Raw genomic sequence first — 21,558 nt, forward strand, 5'->3', positions numbered from 1 at the left:
CTTTTAGCAGCATGAGAGAGAGAGAGATGAATTGCCTATTTCAGGAATAAAAAGGGATCATCACAAAAAATTATAGACATTAAAAGAATAATAAGGAAATGTTATTTAAAAAATCTTATGTTCATAAATTCCAAATCTTTGATGAAATTAACAAGTTCCTTGAACAACACAAACTACCAAAGGTCATTTAAGAAAAAATATAGAACTTGAATAGCTCTGTATCTATTCAATCACTTGAATTCATAGTTAAAAACCTTTCTACAAAAAAACTTCTGGCCCAGATGATTTCACTTGTCAATTCTGTGGAAGTAGACCAGTGGTCTAGGAGCCAGGGGAGACTGTAGGGAACTGACTACAAAGGAGCACAAAGTTTTGGGGATTATAAAATTCTCCTGTATCTTAATTTCAGGGATGGGTATGTAACTGTATTCATTTGTCAAAAGTCATCAAATAGTATACTTAAAATCAATAATTTTTATTATATGTAAACTACACATCCATAAAGCTAACTTAAAAAAAAAAACCAATACTACACCAACAACAGAAGAATGAAAGCTCATTTTTCATGTATGTTATCGAAGAAATTCAAGCACAGGGAAGGATATTGGGCTAGACCAGATAGTCTTCATCCCCACTGTACTTTAGAGGCACCTAGGCAGCTCTTTACTAATACCAAAGGTCAGACCCTACCTCTAGATGTTCTGACAGTTCGTCTGATGCTATTGGACTAAACTAGAATTCAACAGTGTCTTCTAATACTAAACACTGAAATTTCACTGTCTTTGGTTATTTTTTTTAAGTTTAAATGAAGTTAATTTGGCAGCATTATTGTTCCCAACCTCACCCAGCCACCTGGTTGCCTTGCCAAGTATATTTTCAAAACCATTAGGCAATATGCTGAATAGTTTAGCAATTATAACTTTAAAATGTAGGTTATAGAAAAACAGAAATACTTTAGACTACAGCTGAGATACAGTATCCCAAGAACATATGCGAGTTTCCCAGATGGCCTAATCCCAAGGGAACATATGTAGATATGTAGACGTATACTTATTATGAACCATCAGAAAGCCCAGAAAATCAGTTTTTACAAAGAGAAAGAAAGAGAGACAAGATAGAATAATGAGTTTGCATTATTCAATATATTCCCTTTCAATCTTATTTTCTATGCCTTAATGATTGTCTGGAGACAAAATTATTTTATAGGCTGTCTTAGATTCAACCATGTGACTTTGAGAACCTAAGTCTTTCTCCTGATATAAATAGGAGATTAAGGGGAATTTTTTTCTCTGAAGTTATGTCAAAAAGGCTCTAAATTTCAAAGTCAAGGAATATGTAAACAAATTAATGATACTTCAGTGGGTTGGTTTTTCTTGATTTACCTTTCAAATGTAAATGTCTTTTCTTACCTCTTGTTTCTACAGTCAGTCCCAAATTCTTTTCATCTTCTTTATTAATCACAGAATTTTGATGATATAATCTATGTAACCAATTTTTTGGCATAATAGCCAAATGAGGCTTTGTTTTGCAAATTGATTCATTATTTATATCAGATGTGTTCACATAGACTTAATATTTCTTATATCCCCACATTATTTAGCACAATGCCAGACGTTGGATTGATAACATAATTTTTGAATTCTAAAATATCATTTTTTCACATCTTAACATTTCTGAAATGAAGATTTATCTTATAATCTCATAAATGTATTCATTTAATGTAATATTCTTCACATTTTCTAGGAAAACTAATTGACAAACATCTTAGAATTGAAAAAAGATGGTATTTTTTTTTAACTGGTGATTTGTATTCTCTGCAGAGTATGTAGACCCTATCCTTTTACCAGCTCAATGCCTTTATACATTCTGCACGTTCTTCACTAACAAGACATTAATAGGAGTAATGTATAGAACTAGTAATAGTGAACATGGACATCCCCACTATAGTAAGCAAGATTTCTTTTCCCTTCCTACCCATCTAATTCTCTGTTCTCATTCCATACCCAATGTCAAATATGTAAATGACCAGATAATGCCTGATTTTTCCATGGGATTGAACAACCCCAGATGACTGCCAGTCTGATTACGAACTCCAAATGATTATAAAAAAGAAAACAAGTAAGAAGTTATTTCTTTAACAAATTAAAGTGTTTCAAATCTACCTTAAATAATAATAAGCGAAAACAGATCTACAGTCCATATTTCCCAAGTTCTTGATATTCATTCTATCTGCCACAGTATGACATGAATGCATCCTGCCAACGACACAAATCTTACTATTGCTTTAGAACTAGAAGGATCTTAATCAAAACTGAGTATGCGGTAGATGACGCTCACGTTTCTGAAACCAGAGTGTTTGCAAAAATGACTTGTCATGCTCAGTGCAACAACTTGAGGACAGCAGATTTTGAGCCCACCCAAGTGTTGTTCTGTGTATTTAATTATAGTTTTATATGCTGTCACTGTGGAAAACTTTATACAAGAATGAAAAAAAAGTATACTAGTGGTTGGGGGGAAATGTTTTTCAATATTAGAAAAGAAATTGAGTTTATCTAATCATCCATCCCATTGTTAGAGATACACTGCAAATATATACTTAAGAATTAGATGTTTATTTCTTTCCTTCCTCTGAGGTCTTGCTACACTTCAGTTTTATTTACTATCTAAAGTGAACTCCGTTGATGTCAATATGTTAAACCAGAGTAGCTTCTCATCACTGAAATCTATGATAATACTTCTTAGATATTCTCAGGGATAAACAAATAGATTAACGGAAGAAGACCCTGAGACTCATCCTAAAGCCACCACTGAAGTGCACCATGGTTCAAAGAATAAATATACATTTTTGTTTTTTCCCCTGCAGCATCTGTATTTTGCTTTTCAGACCCGACCACAGTGACATTTTTGAACATTACTGTATGGATGCCACATTGCTACTATTTGTATTCATGTTGGGCAAAAATGTCAAGATACAGTCCAGGAAAAAACGCCAGAGGAGAGAATAAAGAATTGGTAATAAATATCCAATTTGAGGGTGACCTCCTATCTGTCTTTTCTCTAATTAGGACTCGTTACTTCCCTTATCAAGCCTCTCACCTTAAGTTCCTTGCTTTGGCTGACTTTAACAGGGAAGAGGGCTGTCTTCTGAGTATCTAATTAAGTAGATGTTACATTTTCAAGATACTACTGCTTTCTTTTATCCAAAGTAAACATGAAAGCTAATTTAAGGAAATAAATACATAAATTGCTAATTCAGAAACATTTCTAATTTTATATGTCACAAAAAAGTTTTCCTAAAAAGAAAAAAGCCATGCTGAGGTTAATGATAAAAGTTGACCCCTTATGCATCACTGTTGGCATAATAAATGCTTTATAGGGTTTTCATACCTGGGATGATTTTGGAAATAATTCACTTAAATATTAACAGTTATTGAGGAGAGGAAAGGGTGGGGAAAGAACAGAAGAGATTTCCAGGTGCCCTCTGTGGCGGATGAAGAGGGCTTGCTTGTCCTCTGATGAGAAACCCAGCAGCTGTCAGAGAAAGGATTGCTTCCAGAGACATGGAGAAGATACAGCTGGTGATGGAGATAGACAGGCACACAGGCAGAGGAAAGGTGGAGGAATAAAAATGGAATCCTTCAGGGAACCATGATCACCAACTCCATCAGAAGCTAGGGTTGAAACAATCACCTCCTCCGTCAGGATCTCTAGTGGAACCTCCCCCCTAGAATTAGAAATGGGCAGAAATGAAGAGTGTTAGAGTCCCCTCTGGAGATAAGAAGTCGAAACAAAAATTGAAGGGTGAAGAAGCTGGCAGCTCCTATCATTGGCGGTGTTGGTGGGAGCAGGGGAATGGAAATTCCGCATACAGAAAGTGACATTCCTGACTGGGGAGTCCCCTGCTTTAAGGGGGCTGCTTCACCTTCTCCTTTTCCCCTCCTCCTCCTCCTCCTCCTCCTCCTCCTCCTCCTCCTCCTCCTCCTCCTTCTTCTTCTTCTTCTTCAAACCTGCTTCTTTTGACATTGTCTTGGTCAGAAAACTTATTGAGAAAAGCAAATTAGTTTTGCCTACTTTTCTAAGAAGCATTTGGCAACCTTAGAAGATTATTGTCATTTTAAGAGTTCATGGATAATCTTAAAGCAACACTAGGAATAAGACTTGTGTCTCCTTTCCTTGCTTCTTATTTTCCCTTCTACCTTTGACGATGCAATCCTGAGAGAGAAAAGTCTGCTACATATCTACTTTCCCCTCCCCATGTTCTCCTGACAGGGGATTTGGAGGTGGCTGGTAGGGATGAGGTGTAGTGGCCAGAATGGGGTGGTGTGAGGGCAGTGGTCAATTCACCTGGAACTTTACAAAGACAATGGGAAACACTTGGTCACTTGTGTCCATCTGCTCTTAGTTTCCTTTGGACTCGGAGGTAGCTCCTGCTAAAACATGGTGATTCAGGGACAGACTGAGTGTGACTAGACTGGACAGTAAGTAGGTATCAGTCACTAGAAAAATGCCAGCATGGAGTCTACATGTTCAACTCCAGTCTTGCTTCTCTTGCCTTTATTCATCTCTACTCTGCAGAGTGGAATCCACTGAGCTCTTCCTCTCCCCTCTACCTCTGCAACTCCCCCTTGAGTCTGCACCTACCACTGAATTTATTTTTTAAAAATTTTTTATTATGTTATGTTAATCACCATACAGTACATCATTAGTTTTTGATGTAGTGTTCCATGATTCATTGTTTGCATATAGCACCCAGTCTTCCATGCAATTTGTGCCCTCCTTTATACCCATCACCAGCCTATTCCAATCCCCCAACCTCTCCCCTCTGAAACCCTCAATTTGTTTCCCAGAGTCCATAGTCTCTCGTGGTTCATTTCCCCCTTCTGTTTACCCCCCTTCATTCTTCCCTTCCTTCTCCTACTGATCTCCCTGCTATTCCTTATGTTCCATAAATGAGTGAAACCATATGATAATTGTCTTTCTCTGCTTGACTTATTTCACTTAGCATAATCTCCTCCAGTCCCGTCCATGTTGCTGCAAATGTTGGGTAATCATTCTTTCTGATGGCTGAGTAATATTCCATTGTATATAAGGACCACATCTTCTTTATCCATTCATCTGTTGAAGGACATCTTGGCTCCTTCCACAAGTTAGCTATTGTGGACAATGCTGCTATGAACATTGGGGAGCATATGGCCCTTCTTTTCACTACGTCTGTATCTTTGGGGTAAACACCCAGTAGTGAAATTGCTGGATCATAGGGTAGCTCTATTTTTAACTTTTTGAGGGACTTCCACACTGTTTTCCAAAGCCTACCACTGAATTTAAAGCAAGAAGGATTTTTCAGCATAAGCCTGTCTCCCACTGAATCAAGGTTCATCCAGGGATTCTTTAGTGTGGAAGCACTCTATCAAATCACTTGGCTCAGGTATAGTTTCCCAAATTAGGTCTCTTCTCCCCTCTTTGGTCCAAAGTCACAGATCAATGTTCTTTTCCACTCAACTTGCTTAAGGTCCCAATACCTTAGTTTAAATCATCTAATACTTTGCTTTTATCCAAAACCTGATTAAGAGATTGACTTTGTAAGGGAAATAATTTGAGAGAGTCTCTGTCTTCCCTAGGCACGCAAAGCTCTTTCAGTGGGCTAAGTTCAGTTCTAGGGAAGCTGTCCACTTACACCTAATTCCTGCACCCATTCACATAAATACCTTCTCTAAGAATCACTGTAATGTAACACTTTAGTCTTGACTTTGTTTATGCCCTATCTACTTATAAAAATTACTTGAATTTGTTCACAAAAATGATAAATACAAAAAATTGACTGAATAGAAATAAAAATAGAGAATGAATAATAAAGCAGATATTAAAGCCCCTACCATTACTGGAAAAGATTAGAAAACCTAGGGTGTTTTTTTTAAGTTTTTTTTATGTTAATTCCAGTATAGTTAACATACAGTGTTGTATCAGTTTCAGATATAAAATATAGTGATTCGACAATTCTACATATTACTCAGTGTTCATCATGATAACTGTACTCTTAATCCCCATCACCTATTTCACCTATTTCACTGGTCCCTGTCCCCCCCTCACAGTTAAGAGTCTGTTCTTGGCTTTTTTTTTTTTTTCTCTCTCTCTCTCTTAGAAAGACTAGTTTTAAGTTTCCTGGCAGTAAGGGCAAAAAGGAAAATACAATACTTGAAAGGAGAAAGCATACCAATTTTTTATAAGAGATAAAATTTATCGTCCTTTCTAACTCAGAGATATTGTTTGTACAGGCATTGTCTAAGAAGCAGGGAATGGTTCAATGGATAATGTTTTCAGCTAATAAAGATAATAAAGAAGGAGTTTTCATAAAAACATCTGTGCAGTAACCTTTGGCAAAAATACTACAGGAGACACAAGGGAAAGAGCATTTGAGTTTACCAGGGGGTGGAGCAGAGGAGCCTTTACCAAAGAAAATGCAATGTTAGTGCTGAGTATAATTTTAGCAGATAGAAACAAGAAAACAGGGATTTTCTAGAAGCAGAGACATAGAGTTCATAAAGTTCCAAAAGTTAGTTTCATGTTCAGTGAAGCATCAAAAGCCCAATCCTGTAGGATGAAGACGTAAGGGACATAAGAAGATAGGCAGTGTAGGACCAATACGCACATCTTGGGCCCCTTGCCTTTGGATATTCTACAAGCTTGCATGAGCCATGAATCAGTGGTATTTGTGGATCTCCGAGCTAAGCAGAGAATTCCTTTACTATTCCTGAGCCTTTGCCCAAACCAAGTCAGACCTATAATGCTTTCCACGTAAAGCAGTTTTGGTTGTCTTTCTGCATAAAGGCTCGATCTAGCTATAGGGATGGAAAGGCTCTGTTTGTATTCTACAGTCTTTCAGACAAACTCCAGGTTTTCTTTGGTCTATATGACAAAGGCTGATGAGGAATGGGGAAAAGATGGTTTTCTAACCATCTGTTAGTAAAATTAACAGGTAGTCAAAAGGGGTCATTCCTCAGCAGAACACAGCGATCCCCAGAGACAGCCTGAGGTGAGGTGTTAAAGCGGAAATAAATAGTCTCAGCGTAATATGCTTTTCAAGAGTTTTTGGGCTAGGGCTAGGAATTGGGGAACACTTGGTTTGAAAGTTACACAAATGTGTTCCATGTGGCTCCTAGACAGGTAACCACTTTCATTAATGACCTCCTGAGACTTACTAACAAGAAGACAGCTCTGTGTCAAATCATCTTAGGTGGGAAAAAGCCTGTATTTAATAGATCTCTTGTGTGGTTTTGTGATTGTAGTTGGCTCTGAGTATGCCCAGAAATGAAACATTTGAAAAATTGTATCAGTAAAAGAGAATGGAAAATATGGCAGCAGATAGGGGCATTAAACTCCCAAACAAGAGCCTCCTCTCTTCTTGTACCTAATTTCATGGGAGTGGGGAATGATGCAAGCCCGTGAGCTTAGCCACAAAGAAAGCCTCCATGGAAACATTCTTGGGCTATCCCCAGCTTTAATTCTACACTCCTTTTGTGAGTTTTCATTTTCAATAGAAAAATCTGGGGCTAGGACTGAAAGTTCTATAGCAGCCTAGGATCATCAAAATAAAAGGGCTTGGTATTGTAACTTGTGAGTGATGGCTCTAACTACTTCTCCAGGGTAAAATTCCCGCAAATTGCTTATTGATGAATCAATTGCCCTGAATGCCAGTTACCATTACAAGATGTTACCAAGAGATATGCTAATTCCTCTCCAGAACGCTATTGCTTTATGTCCATTGCTAATCGTGGGAGGAAAAGCTGTGCTAGTTTCTAAGACAAAAATAATCCAAAAGCTAGACATATAATAATCTTTGCCCTGTAAATTCCATTCTAACAGTCACTTGTGTTCATGATAATAGAGTTTGAAGATATATTCTAACCTGTCAAAAAGAGGTCCAAATCACATGCATAAATATGAACTAGATATTCTGAGTTATTCCCTGAATATAAGAGGTACCTTCTGAAGCAGAATTAACACCTTTGGATCTCTGGTGTTTGAATACAACACTGTAGGGGCGCCTGGGTGGCGCAGTCGTTAAGCGTCTGCCTTCGGCTCAGGGCTTGATCCCAGCGTTCTGGGATCGAGCCCCACATCAGGATTTCCTTTGTTCCTCTACAATTTAGTAAGTGGCTCCTCCGCTGGGAGCCTGCTTCTTCCTCTCCCACTCCCCCTGCTTGTGTTCTCTCTCTCACTGGCTGTCACTCTCTGCCAAATAAATAAATAAAATCTTAAAAAAAAATGAATATGACACTGTAGCCTTAATTTAATGACCAGTACTTACATAACCTTAAGAAATAAATGTAACCTCCAGATTTATCTAAGGGTTGAGAAAAGTTTTGCGATAGGAAAACTCAGTTTAGTTCAAAATGTCTGTCATTATAAATAGTAACTCAAACTTACTGTTATTTCCACTTGCTAAAAAATTAATGCAAATGTTTTTGTCTAACCTGTAGTCTACCTGGACAGAGGAAGTACCTCTGTGCATCATATTACTTGAGGATTGTTTTCTTCAAAATTCTTCGTCACTATCCACCATTGCTAGGAACTAAAACATGTATCCACAAAGTTCTTCTTACAAAAAAAGATATCCTTAGGAGAATAGACACAGTAAAGCATTAACACATTAGCATAAATTAGTTGGCTGTAGATTAGTTACCATTTTCACCTTTGGGTTCTTAATTATGTTATTTTTCTTACTACCTTCTAAAGGGTTGTTTCTTTGTGTCCATGTCTTCAGAGACGAGGAACTCCTCAAAGACTGAGAATCTCCTTAGCCATCTCTATATTCTCTTGTCTTTATTTCCCCTTGACCCCCTTATGTCTGGCAATATGGCAAGCAAATAGTTTTCAATAAATGGTTATTGAACGAAAGAATTAATAATTAAATATTAAAATATAGCTAGTTGATTCAAAAATTCAGGAGTGGAAGTAAAATATCATACATACATACCATTTTTATCATAAACAAGTCAACTTTATTTTAAATTATTTTATTTTATTATTTCTGAAGATTTATTTATTTTCTTTGAGAGAGAGAGAGAGACAGAGAGAGAGTGTGCTGTGGGGAGGGGCAGGAGGAGAGGGAGAGAGAATCTTCAGACTCCGCAATGAGCATGGAGCCCAATGTGGGGCTTGATCCCACAGTCCCAAGATCACGACTGAGCTGAAACCAAAATTTGGATGCTCAACAACTGTGCCACCCAGGCACCCCAAATTATTTTATTTTAAAAAAATTATCCTCAGTATATGGTTACTGTAATGCAAAGAAGTAGATTGGTATAAAGACCCTATTCCATCCATATGTGGTCCTTTCTACCCCCCTTGAATCATTTTACACTTCCCAAATATCTCTATCGTGCATCACTTCCACTGAACATTTCCGGAAGGTGATCGAGAAGCATGTTCAGTAGGTTGCATTATACTTCAATATAATACTCTGAAAGTATTACTTTTCCTAGGCAATAAATCACAGCTGTTATGAAAAATCACAAAGAGCCGAAGAGTCTTCGGTCTATGATTACTTTGTTTGTAACTTTTACAATGGAAAGAAATGGAACAATGTCACTCAGACATTTCAATGCACATACCATGGTTAAGGCATCCAAGGTAAGCTTTCACTTGTTGCCAGTGTAGTGACCTGAACTGCTTTGGCCTATTTCTAGATGAACTGACTACAGGGGCGAAACACCAGTCACACAATGCATGCCCAGGTGAGGTAGAACAAGAACCACATTGCTGTACTTTTTAGTCAGGATGGTTTTAATATGGAAGTACCAGAAAACTCAACACATTTAAACAATAAGGAAATATGTTGGCATTGGCAAGAATACAAAAGTCCAAAGGTCGGATAGCTTGAGGATTAGCTAATTTAGTGGATCCAAATTTTTTGCCCTTTGGTGTTTATGTCTCTAAATATATTCTATGTTCGCCTCATCCGTAAGATGAAGTCAGGGTGGCTGCATCACTTCTGGGCCTCACAACCATGCAGGGTAATAACGGGGTGGGGGGGGGAGCTACTCTTTGCTGTGTTCTTGCTTAAGATGGAAAAAGTATATCCCAGCTGTGTTGCAAACTTCGTGTCGTATCTCATTGCCACACGCCCAATCAGGAATATGCCACGCCCTGAACCTGAAGTCACCCTCCCAATCACAGGACGTCTGTACAAAGTGAGGGCATGAAATGGGCATCGAGGAGAAAACTGTCATTTCCAACCAGACCATCAGTGTTCCAGGACTACAGAACAACTATTAAAAACAATTCTGATACTTTCAGCTAAAAATGAAACTTCTCTCTTTTGAAACTTACCCAAAATAGCAAAAGGGATACTACAAGGTGCGGGCACAACCTCAAATCACACACTATAAATATCTGCCAAATATTATAAAATTGGGGTCAAAATAAATAACAGTATTGAGAGACAACATGTACTTCCTCAGACCTCTGGCAAAATACTGATAAGCTAAAATAAGTGTCACTGTCCAAAAAGCCCCATCCGAGGATGTTGTAATTAGAAGAGCAAGATTTGGTTATATATCAGGCAGCTGGGAGTGGTTACAGTAGAAGCAAGTAATATGATTTGACAGAGGGGATAAACATGAGAGCCAAACTGCCGAACAGAAAAGATGTGACAGACACATGAATGGAATTTCTGAAGAATAAAACAGAACATACGAAACAGAGAAAAATATCCAACAATACAATGGAAGAAAACTCTTCTGGAATAATCGATAGAACTGAATTTATAGGTTGAAAGAAAAACCTTGACCCAGAAAAAAATGATACAGAATAATCAATACCAAGCTATATCCTGATAAGATTACTGATCTTCAAGAACACAAAATGGGAATTTTGAGTTTACCCACAAGTAGAAAAATAAGTTTCCGAAGGAGGGAGAAATAACCAAGTGGATCCCAGAGACTTCGGTAACAATTAATGCTGTAAATCACAGATCAGTCTCTACAAACTTCTAAGGGAAATTCTAAAGGAAGTGGGGCTTTTCTTTAGATTAAATGCTGTCAGGAAGCACCAGTATTTTTGTGATTGAGCACCCTAATAATTCTTATCTGAAAGGTGAGAAGAATTTAGCAAGGCTAAATTGGTGATTGATAAAGAATCAGCCATCACTCAGACTAGACAATTTAGGGGGATATTTGATGATTTTTGTGGTTTGGACCATGTTCATGTTTTTGTCTGAAGATGGTTTTCGATGAAATTATTTGTTTTTGGCAGAACACCACGGCCTGGTGTCAGGGACTGCTGTCCTCGTCCTCAATTGTCTGTAGTGGAAAGTTATATTGTGAATATGAATGTCTGTGTATTGTGTTTTGGGACTTCTGGTATTCCTTAGGAACTGGAATCGTGCAAATAAAATTGATACTTATAAGTTGCTATAATGAGCAAATGTGGTTCCAAGATTTCATTACGTTATGCATCTGCTGTTACAATTTTTGAATGTGGGCTTTGTGCTGCAGTAGTTACAAAAACTATAGTCGTGATAGTAATAACAGTTGCCGTGTATTGTGTCTAAGATGCACCACACAACATATAGGTGCTCTATCCCTGCGTCTTTTACCTTTCTCAGAACCCGGGAAGGTAGATATAATTACAGATAATGAAAGAGAGTGTACATAATTTCCCCAAGCTCGCACACAATATACATGGCAGAGACACAATATGTTTCCATGTCTCTCTAACTCAAATCCCATATCATTTAAGTTGAGAAATGTTAATAATTTTTCAGAAACCTATTATTTTCTATTAACAGAACAGGAAATACTAAAAATAGCAGTAGCAGCAGCAAAGATTGCATAGAAACTACATTTTTGTTAAAAACACACACACACACACACACACACAAAACCCCTTGAGACTGCCTCCTTTCCCCATATAGGGTTTTTTTTTTTTAATCTGAAATTTATTGGGTTACCTGATATTTGCATAATGACTTTGTTATCATCATTTTTTTTCTTTTAGCTTATCTCAACTAATTGGTTTAGAATGACTTTCTTTTCCTCCAGATTTCTAGCTCCACTGGGGTAGAATTTAGGTAGTAAGTTTCTCCAAAGCACAGTGAGGAACCCGTCTGTGGTGGTATAAATCACAGATGATCACAGAGACCAAAGCTCCTGACCTAGGTAGCATCTGACAGCCCTCCTCTGCTGGTCCCTTTTGCTAATGTACTGATGAGCTGAGAGACCAAGACAAAATACAGTGACATTTTTGGCTGACAATTCTTTTAGAAGATTTCCCTTTTTGAGCTTCCCTTGAACTAAAACATTGCATGGAAGATGCCATCTGGGCAATAAAACTTCCCAGGAATTAGCTCACCAAGAACGCTTTATCTTTTATAAAGTTTACCCCAGGCTCCCCAAAAGCCTACTAAATGAGGGTTGAGTCCTTGAAGCTGCAACAGTTTCCCATACTGCCTCATCTGGGTTACCAGTTTTGATTGCTCTCTAGAATGTTGAAGAAATGGCAGAGGAGAGATGAGGGTTATATTGGTTTAGGGGTCCTGGTGAAGGGGGAACCTGGCTTTAGAGATCTCAGCAGTGAAGGTATCCCGTTTGACCTAAGGGAAACCCACCAGTTGCAGAGGAAGATGCTCCAGGCCGCACAGAGAGAGAGGATAGTTTGACTCCAGTCAATACCTAGATGAGCCCCTTGGTTTGGATAGAACAGAATAAGAAAGATCGATGGGAGAAGAACTGTATCAAGATATTGCATGAACCAATCAACAGGAACAAAGAATTTTTGATATTTATTTAGTTGGCAATTGGAACTGATATTTATGTGTAAAATTTTTACAGAGAGGAAAACTTTTTGGCACTTTTGTGTCAAAGTTTGAATCCAGCTGTCTCATATCCCTCCACATTTCAAAGATGGTGCTTCTTTCTAAGGCCTGGATAGCGACAGCTCAAGCTCCCAATCCACTTGACCACAAGAATCAAGCCCTTTACAAGGCTTCCCTCACTGATTCTATAAGAAATGTTGCAAAGTGCACACACCTGTCTGTACCCTATCACCTCCTGACCCCTGACCAGCCCGTGTCCCCTCACACTGCTGCTCCCTTCCTTCTACTACTTCTTCCAAGTGTAGGTACTGATCTATCCCTCACTTCTCCAAAGCTCCGCTAAGATCATCACATTTAGCCAAATCTTACTGCTGGCTTAGGAATCACAAAAGGTAATTAAAGAAATTACAAAAAGTTTGACAATTGGTATAAAACTAAAATATGCCCAAGGCCCCTAGACTGTGCACCTTTAGGGTCCCCTTATGGGTACCTCACTTCTGGAGCCTCATGACCTTCTTTCCAGACAACAGTGCCAACCTGAGCATTCTTTCTCACCCAGTCTAAGCCCTTGACCCCTCAGAGGCTTCCTCTCACTCCCAGAGAAGCTTCTGCTGAGATATAACTCCTTTCACAAAGAGGACAAACTTGTGACTGCACGATGGAACTTGTCTCTCCTACTTTTACTACTTAAAACAAAAAAAAAATTTTTTTTGCTTCATCTTTGCTTAACCATAAAGTTAAAATAGATGTTTTCCCAATACAAAAAAGAGGCACTTTTCTCTTAAAAGTTAAACTCATATCCTCACCTCTAATAGAAGTTTCAGACTTATCCCCCACCCTGTCAAAAAAATGGAGGGTCCAGTCTCAGGTACAGCACCCTGAAAAATGAGGCATAGGCAATATATTGCTGATGATGTTACCATAAATGTTATCAATTCCACTGTTAAAACAAAACAAAAAGCAGTTGATCGTATCAGATTTTCTAAAAAAAGAAAATATATATATTGATGGATATATTTCTCCCAATATCCTTCTTTCTGGAGAGCAAATCTCTGTGGAGCATACTTTGGACCAGAATAATGTCAGATTTCTTATATATTATGGAATTGTATCAATGTACTAATAAACAATTTAATAACATAAAGTCTCTTATTTTTTTTCCTAGTGAAAGCATATTTTGTTTTTTGGTTTTTTTAGAGAGTACATGTGAGAATGAGCAGAGGGGAGGGGCAGAGGGAGAGGGAGAGGGAGAGAGTCTTAAGCAGCCTCCACATCCAGCTCAGAGCCCCATGTGGGGCTCGATCTCACTACCCTGAGATCATGACCTGAATCGAAATCAAGAGTAGGAGGTTTAAGCAACTGAGTCATCCAGAAGTCCCATGAAAGCATACTTTGAACCATTCTTAATCATGTAATAAAAGGTTCTATGGGCTTCTACCAACACAGCAGAGGAGATGGGATCAAGTTGGGTCTCCTTAGTGAAATTAACACTACCCATGGTCATGGTCCCTTGTTTAAAATTGCCACCTCAGAAATTTCTTTTGTCACCCAGCCTCATCTGAGCCCTCCATTTTGCTAGAAGCCTTTAAATTATTAAGTGATTATCTCAGTATGTTACATTTCTTCTAGTTCTTTATGAAATGATCTTGGTGCTAAGTTTTGCCAATTTCATTGAACATAGCCACCTTTATTACTGAACGATGTAAATGGCTTTTTGGCCATCTGTAGTCAGTTATTTTCTCATGCACCTAGATTCTATTTTCAGTGCTGAGATGGTAATTTCCTTGTATTTATAGGACTTCTCTCATACACACCCTGGCCTTTCTCTATAGGGTTTTGCATCCTGACCTCATCCCTAACCAACAGGATGATAGCCCCAACTATTCATATGTAATCCCTTCTTTCTTTTTTTTCTGAAACCCTTCAGCCCTCACTCTGCTCTCACAGCCATCTTCCATTGCTCATTTTAGCTTTCTAGATAGCTGACAGAGTCAATATATTGGTCTGAAATTTGCCTATGGCAGTTTAGTATCTAGAACCATGACTAGCCTTCTGAAGTAATAGGGAGTCTGAACTCTATTTGCATTAAAATGTTACAACATGGCTTCTGTTAGGTCTCACCCAATTTCTAACCTGAGTACAGTTGATTGCATGATTTCATTGGGTTCCATGCCTTTGCCTATTAAATTCTGCTTTCCTTTTTAAAAAATCAATCCTATTTATTTCAGAATTTCTGTTTATCTTATCGCCATCTTAAATGTAGCATACTCATAAATTAGTGATGTGTGGGAAGGAAGCTGGACTTGAGGTCAGAAAGCCAGAGCTAAAATCTACCATTTAACACTTACATATATTGGGTAAGTTCTTCAACCTCCGCTAAGTTTTAGGTTTCCTCATCTTTAAAAGCAGGCTAATGCTTACCTCACACAGATGTGACAGGGATTCAATTAGATCACAAGTCTACTCAAGAACATCTCACACAGCATCGGGAAGATTAGCCAAATGATGTTGAAGCAGTTTTAGGTAAAAATTTTAATATGTGTACAAAGTATATGCCACATAATTAGATCATTTTCTTCTGTTATCTTTCCAACCATTGCATCTGGGAAGGCACTAATGCCTTGCTTATCTGGGCGTATTAGCTCTAGAGTTTCTGTAAAAGCAGGAATTAGGTGCAGCATTCTAGTATAGTACAAGGAAAAGGAGTGCTACATTTGCATAGCACTGGGGAATCTTGTATTTTTCATATCAAAGAATTGAAGCTGGTGAAATTATGAGAATCTAAAAGCCCCACTGCCCTCACTTAACTCCTAGTCTTCCCCTTGGTGCGGTCACTGGTTGGGTACGAAGGGAGAAGGAACTACCTCTAGTTTGTAAGTCAGGCATTCCATAGACCACCCAAGACAACCCTTGGATTGGACATGGTAGCCAGAAGAGTGCATTATATTTGTACTTTTTAAGTATGTAGGAAAACCTTCTTAATGAGCACAGAGAAATCAAGAAACATAGAGAATTCTGGGTCCCACCATTTCCAATTTTCAGCCCCATTTTATGAGAGTATGCACCTCTAGAGAGCAGCCACACACTCACTCTGCAGGCCTCTCAGAGCTTGGGACACTCTGCCCACCAAAAAGTTTTAATGTATTGTTCAGAATAGATTATTCTTTCTCAGCTCATAAATTCTAATCATTTTCAGATCTGAAAGGCATAATCATCACCATAATTTGTGAGAATGACCATTTTTACACACCCACTATGTACCAAGTACTATGCTAGACATGTAAGACACAAGGACTATATCATGCTGTTAGAGTCCTCAAGAAGCTTATAATTTAGGTGGAGAGGTAAGAAAAATGAAAAAGAATAAGAAAGAAGCATAAGTTCAATATAAGCAGACAAGTTCAGAAGATTAGAGGTAGTAGAGATCCTCACAAGGTTTGTGGTTGTAGCACAGGATGCTAATACCTCCTCCCCTGCCCCCAACACTCTCTGCACCTCCCGCCCTCCAGCATTTCCCCATCTTCCTTTTAGTAGTAAGGCCCTGAATTTACCTGGGATCAGACTCCCAGATGCAGGCCACATCTCCCAGCCTCCCTTGCAGCTGTGATCATGTGACTAAGTACTGCTTAGTAAGATGTGAATGATAAATGGCCTGAGCAACTTCCAAGTCACACCTTTCAATAAAATCCACTTTATCCCCCATTTTCTCTTTTGCTTTTACTGTAGGCTGGTACGTGGACCTGTACCCTTTGCCCTTACTAAAGCTCTTACCATTTGGAAGAGTAGAATAAGATAGAAAAATCTCTAATTTATCTCATATGCAAGAGTGGCCTCGCCATTCCAGGCTGCCTGCCTACCTAGACTATTGCATAGGGAAGTAAATCTCTATCTTATTTGAGTTATTAAATACTGTGGTCTCTTTATTATAGTAGCTTAACATGTACAGTGGTAAAAAGGAAGTGTCTTGATGAAAGGTCTTGAAGTGTGGCTAGGATTAAATGAAAAGGGAAGTGAAAGTAAGGGGTGAAAGTGAAAGAAAGAGGGGTGGTGGGAGTAAGAAAATAAGAGTTCTGAATTTAAAAATGAGAGCAAAGATGTGGATGCAGCACAAGGAATGCTCGAGGAGGAGTTGACGGATCAATTTTGTTGAAGGTAAAGATATACATACAGGAGGGGTAAAAGACAAAGTTCATGTTGGGTTTGGGCCAAACTGTAGAAACACTTAAGTAATAAAGTAAAACTCTTCACATAGGAAACGGACCAATGTTTTAATAGAAGGGTGCTGAATGGCCAGGGGCAGCTAGCAGAGATGCCCTAGGAAGGCTAAGGGAAGGGGAATCTGAACCAGGATGGGAAGAAAGAACAGATTCTGGGGAGATATTTGCTGGCCTTGGTGACGACTTAGGTATGTAGAGGTGAGATTTTGAGCGTAGTGAGTGGAGGATAGTAATACCACAGAGGAGGTACTTTAAAAATATACATATAAAGGAAACTTTGGTTTTACAGACTCTAAGATGATAGCAGTAAATCCATGAGGAAATATCCAACAGCAGAAATGCAAAATTAAAGCTCTGGGGATCTGTTCAAGCTGGAGATACATAATTAGAGGCATCCAAAAGAGAGATTAAAGCCATAAAAAAAAAAAGAATGACAGAGAGATGAAAAAACAACAACAACAAGAACAGTGTTATTGAAGGTCAGGGGAAGATATTTTATAAAATAGGGATAAATTGACATGAGAGTAGGTGAGAGGGAAGGTAACTACAGAAATAGACTGAACTTGGCTCCTGGGTTCATATTCTCTTTATCTGTATATCCTCACATCTAGCTTTACTTAAAAATTTTTTCTCTAAAATCTGTTCTTTTTTATTCTCTCTGCTGCCAAGACACTCATCACATCCTGCCTTGATTTACACAAACTCCTTCTCATTGGCCTCTTTCTCATCAGTTCCCTACTCCAATCTCTGCCAAATGTTACTGCCAAGTCCATTTTCCTTTCCTGCTGTTCAGACTGTGTTTCTCCCACTCCGCTTTGGCTTCTCTTCACCTTCCAGCCTTTCCACGACTCCACCTGCTTACAATTCTTCCTCATCCTTCCTATAAGCCCGCAGTCCACACCCCACCCCCACTCCTTCCTCTGGCCCTGTCACCAACTCTGGCATCTTCAACCATCAGACTCCAGCACTCATAACTTCAGGCCAGCACCCTACGTCATCCTCCCCCACAGACCTCCTAACTCGTGTGCATCGACACAGCTTCTACTCCTGCTGTGAAGAAACCCAGCATATCCACTTCCTTTATGAAGCTTGCTAGCTCTAATAACTGTATGCTGTGTGCTTTCCCCCAGAGTATACAAAAGAGTATTGCTTGTACTGTACTCTTTCCTGTCCCTATTACCTCTAGGGCCTTATATTGTTTGTTCTGGAAGAACATGATTTCATTACTGTCAGATGATTTCTATTCCTTGTAAAGCACTTATTGGTGTTACCTTGGGGTACTGTGTAAATAATACAAATCTCACAATGCCTCTTTGATGAGAGGGCTTAAACCCAACCAGTGTGTCCAAAAGCACCTTGAGTTTTATCTCAGCAATGCCTGGAAGAAAACCATATCTGTCAAGAAAAAGGAGAAGATTAATGTACAGAAAGGAAGCTGTGATGTTTCCATTGTCCTCAACAAATAATGTACAGCAAAAAAAATGTATCTGAGTGAAAAAGAAATTCAGTGGGCCTTACAGATAGCTCAGCATAAAATCCTCTACAGCTGTGGAAACATTTCTCAAGGACATATTGCACTGTCATCATATAAATGCAACAATTTAATTGCCATCTTTGAACCTTTGCTCATGCAAGTTTCACTTAGCAGAGATACTAATGAACTTAATTTTTGATGGAAATACTCACTATAGAGCCTAGAGAATTAATTTCAAATAAAGATCTACATTTATAAATACATAAGTACAAAAAATAATAAACTAGTATACATGTCTCTAAGAGCATAATTTAAATGATTGTTGCTTAAGCCTAAAATTCTTTTCAAGAAAAAAGACTTGAATACCTGTCATTAATTTAAATGCACTTGATATTTTTACAAAATGTAAAAATTGAATATCAAAGAAAGATGTGTCCCTTTTTTGCATGTTATTTAATTTAAATGGTGAAAAAAAACCACCTCCTGTATTCAACATCCAAGTTTTATTTTCAACAAGAATTAGAAAACTGTCAAAGACAAACTGTTTTCCATCATACAAATGACTTGATCACAGATAATAAAATTGCTGTAACCTCAAAGCCTAAATAACCATGTAAACGGGTTCTCTGTTCTTTGAGACAGATGGTGGATCACAGCAGAGATGGGTTATGAATTCCAAAAAGATTGTCCTCCAGGATATAACAAAAAATAACTGGAGAAGTAGATTTAAAATATAGTTAAAGTGGAACCAAAATAGAAAAATCACATCAATTTTCAAGAGATCAAGAAGACAGAAACAGAGAACATACAGCTTGTATTAGAACTACTCTGGGAAGAAAATCATTTTGAGTTGAAGTATTATGCATATGTTAACAGAAGGTAGTTGGAATGTATTTCAACAAGATGAATTACATTATCTTCTTCATTATATGTCATGTCCAAAATTGTAGGAAACTGTAGCCTACTATGTCTATCAACCACCTTCTCACTTGCTGCTGGCCCAGAGGTATGCCCAACAGCCCTAGTCATTCTTGGGAGCTCTTAATCTCCTGTTTCTAGATCTTAGCTGAATAATATGAGAGTGAATTAGGAATTATTATGGAAAACATCAGGTCTAATTAAGGAGATCTTGCATTTCAGTAGGACTCAAATGAACCCAGATTAAAATATAGACCACCTTATCTAGGTAATGATCAACAGTCATCATCTATCAAAAAGCCAATAATAAATGTTCAGAAAGGCATGGGCATATATAGCTTTGCAAAAAAATCGGGAGTACCAATTTCAATACTGAATCCGTTATGTATTTTCAGGTCATTTGGCTATATTATTTTTTATGTATATGTACACACACACACATCATCTGCTCCTGCATACATTCCCAGCCTCATCTGCCACCGATTTTTCACCCATTTCTGCATTTCAGCTTAGCTAACCTTCTCTCAGAATGTGTCATGCTCTTTCCTGACTCAGAGCCTTCACACCTGCTCCTCCCTCTGCCTGGGCCCTCCTCCCTGTTAACCAGGGTAATGCCTATTCAGGCTTCAAGTCTCCTTTAAATGTTATTTCCCCTAATACAACTTCACAGAAGCTTGCAGCTTTTCTTCAATATGTTAATCCCAGTTGTGATTAATTGTAATGTCTGTGTCTTGGGTAAATGACAAACTCCAAAAGAAGAGGGAACCTATCTTTTTTTTTTTTCCACAAACTGTACTCCTAATGCCTAGTACAGTACCTGGCTCATAGGAATGGCTCAATGAAGGTTAGTTGAATGAAAGGACAAATGGAAGATTCTTTTGGTGAGTAGGGTGCTATCTGAACACTTCAAAGAATCCTGCTGCTATGTATGCAGAGATGCCTTGCAGTACAAAAGGAAGGCTTCTTTTGGATGTATTATTGTTTTGCTTCGTTTACCTCCTGGACCCAAATGCAAACCTCAAGGCTTTCCCTGTGGATACTTTGATGACCAAGGAAAGTAACAAATGCCCAGAATTTGGGAGTAGATAAGAACTAGAAGATGCCTCTGGCTTAGTCGACCTGGAGAGGGAAGTGACTGGCTCCATAAATCTTTAGTGGTGTGCAATGGAGACCTCGGGCACCATGGCAGAACTAGAACACCCCCAACACAGGGACTATGACCAAGTGGCAGAGGACAGAAGGTCTTCGAGAGACCTGGAGTGATTTCATTGACACCTCAAGCATATTTTAATCTACTTCAATATAAAGTTTGTTGATTATTATAACTAGTGCAGTGTGGTCATAGTACTTAAGAGAGGAGCCCCTGCTCTTGGGAATAGGACGACTTCAGGAAAGGCCATCAAAGTAAGTCTTTACGAGTGGAAGTTCTGAGTAACACCTAGATAGATCTAAGAGAGAAAGTGCTACTCTGATCAAGATATATTGCTGATATGCAGTGTGTTACACATTATGAAAGACTAGTTCACTGAGTCTTAACTCCTTGTAAATAGACTTATCGGACAGCTCTGCTCCCCAAAACTGCATTTCTGAGTTGGTATAGTATTAACATTCATGTATGCTTTCACTTTTGTTCCACAGACCGCCAGTGAATTTGAAAAATATTACACCTTCATCCCTTTCTTGGAGAGTCACAATGTGCATAGCATATTGATGGGAAGTGCTGTGCTAAAGAAGTCTTCAACTCATATGACCATGAAAACTTTTTTTCGGAAGACATTTATGTCTCAATAAGGATAGTCTTAGTAAAGCTGCTGTATCAAACAATCTCTAACCTTCAGTGGCTTAAAATACCAAGGTTTTCTTCTATCTCATGTTACATATCTATTGTTGGTTGACTGCAGATCCTGTGCCATGTGAGCCTCACTCTGGGATCCAAGGTGTGAGAAGTCACCACGTAAGCATTGCTGGTTGGTCTAGCAGAGAGGAGATAAGCACTGGATGTTTTCACAGTGAAATATTCTAGTCTAAAAGTGACACTTGGAATTTTGTCTCACAACTCATTGGTCAGAACTAGTTACATGGCCCCTACCCGACCATATGGCTGGAGAATAGACGGTCAGAAATACTCAGTGAAC

This window comes from Ursus arctos, unplaced genomic scaffold (genome assembly GCF_023065955.2).
Source record: "Ursus arctos isolate Adak ecotype North America unplaced genomic scaffold, UrsArc2.0 scaffold_13, whole genome shotgun sequence".
Taxonomy (NCBI): Eukaryota; Metazoa; Chordata; class Mammalia; order Carnivora; family Ursidae; genus Ursus; species Ursus arctos.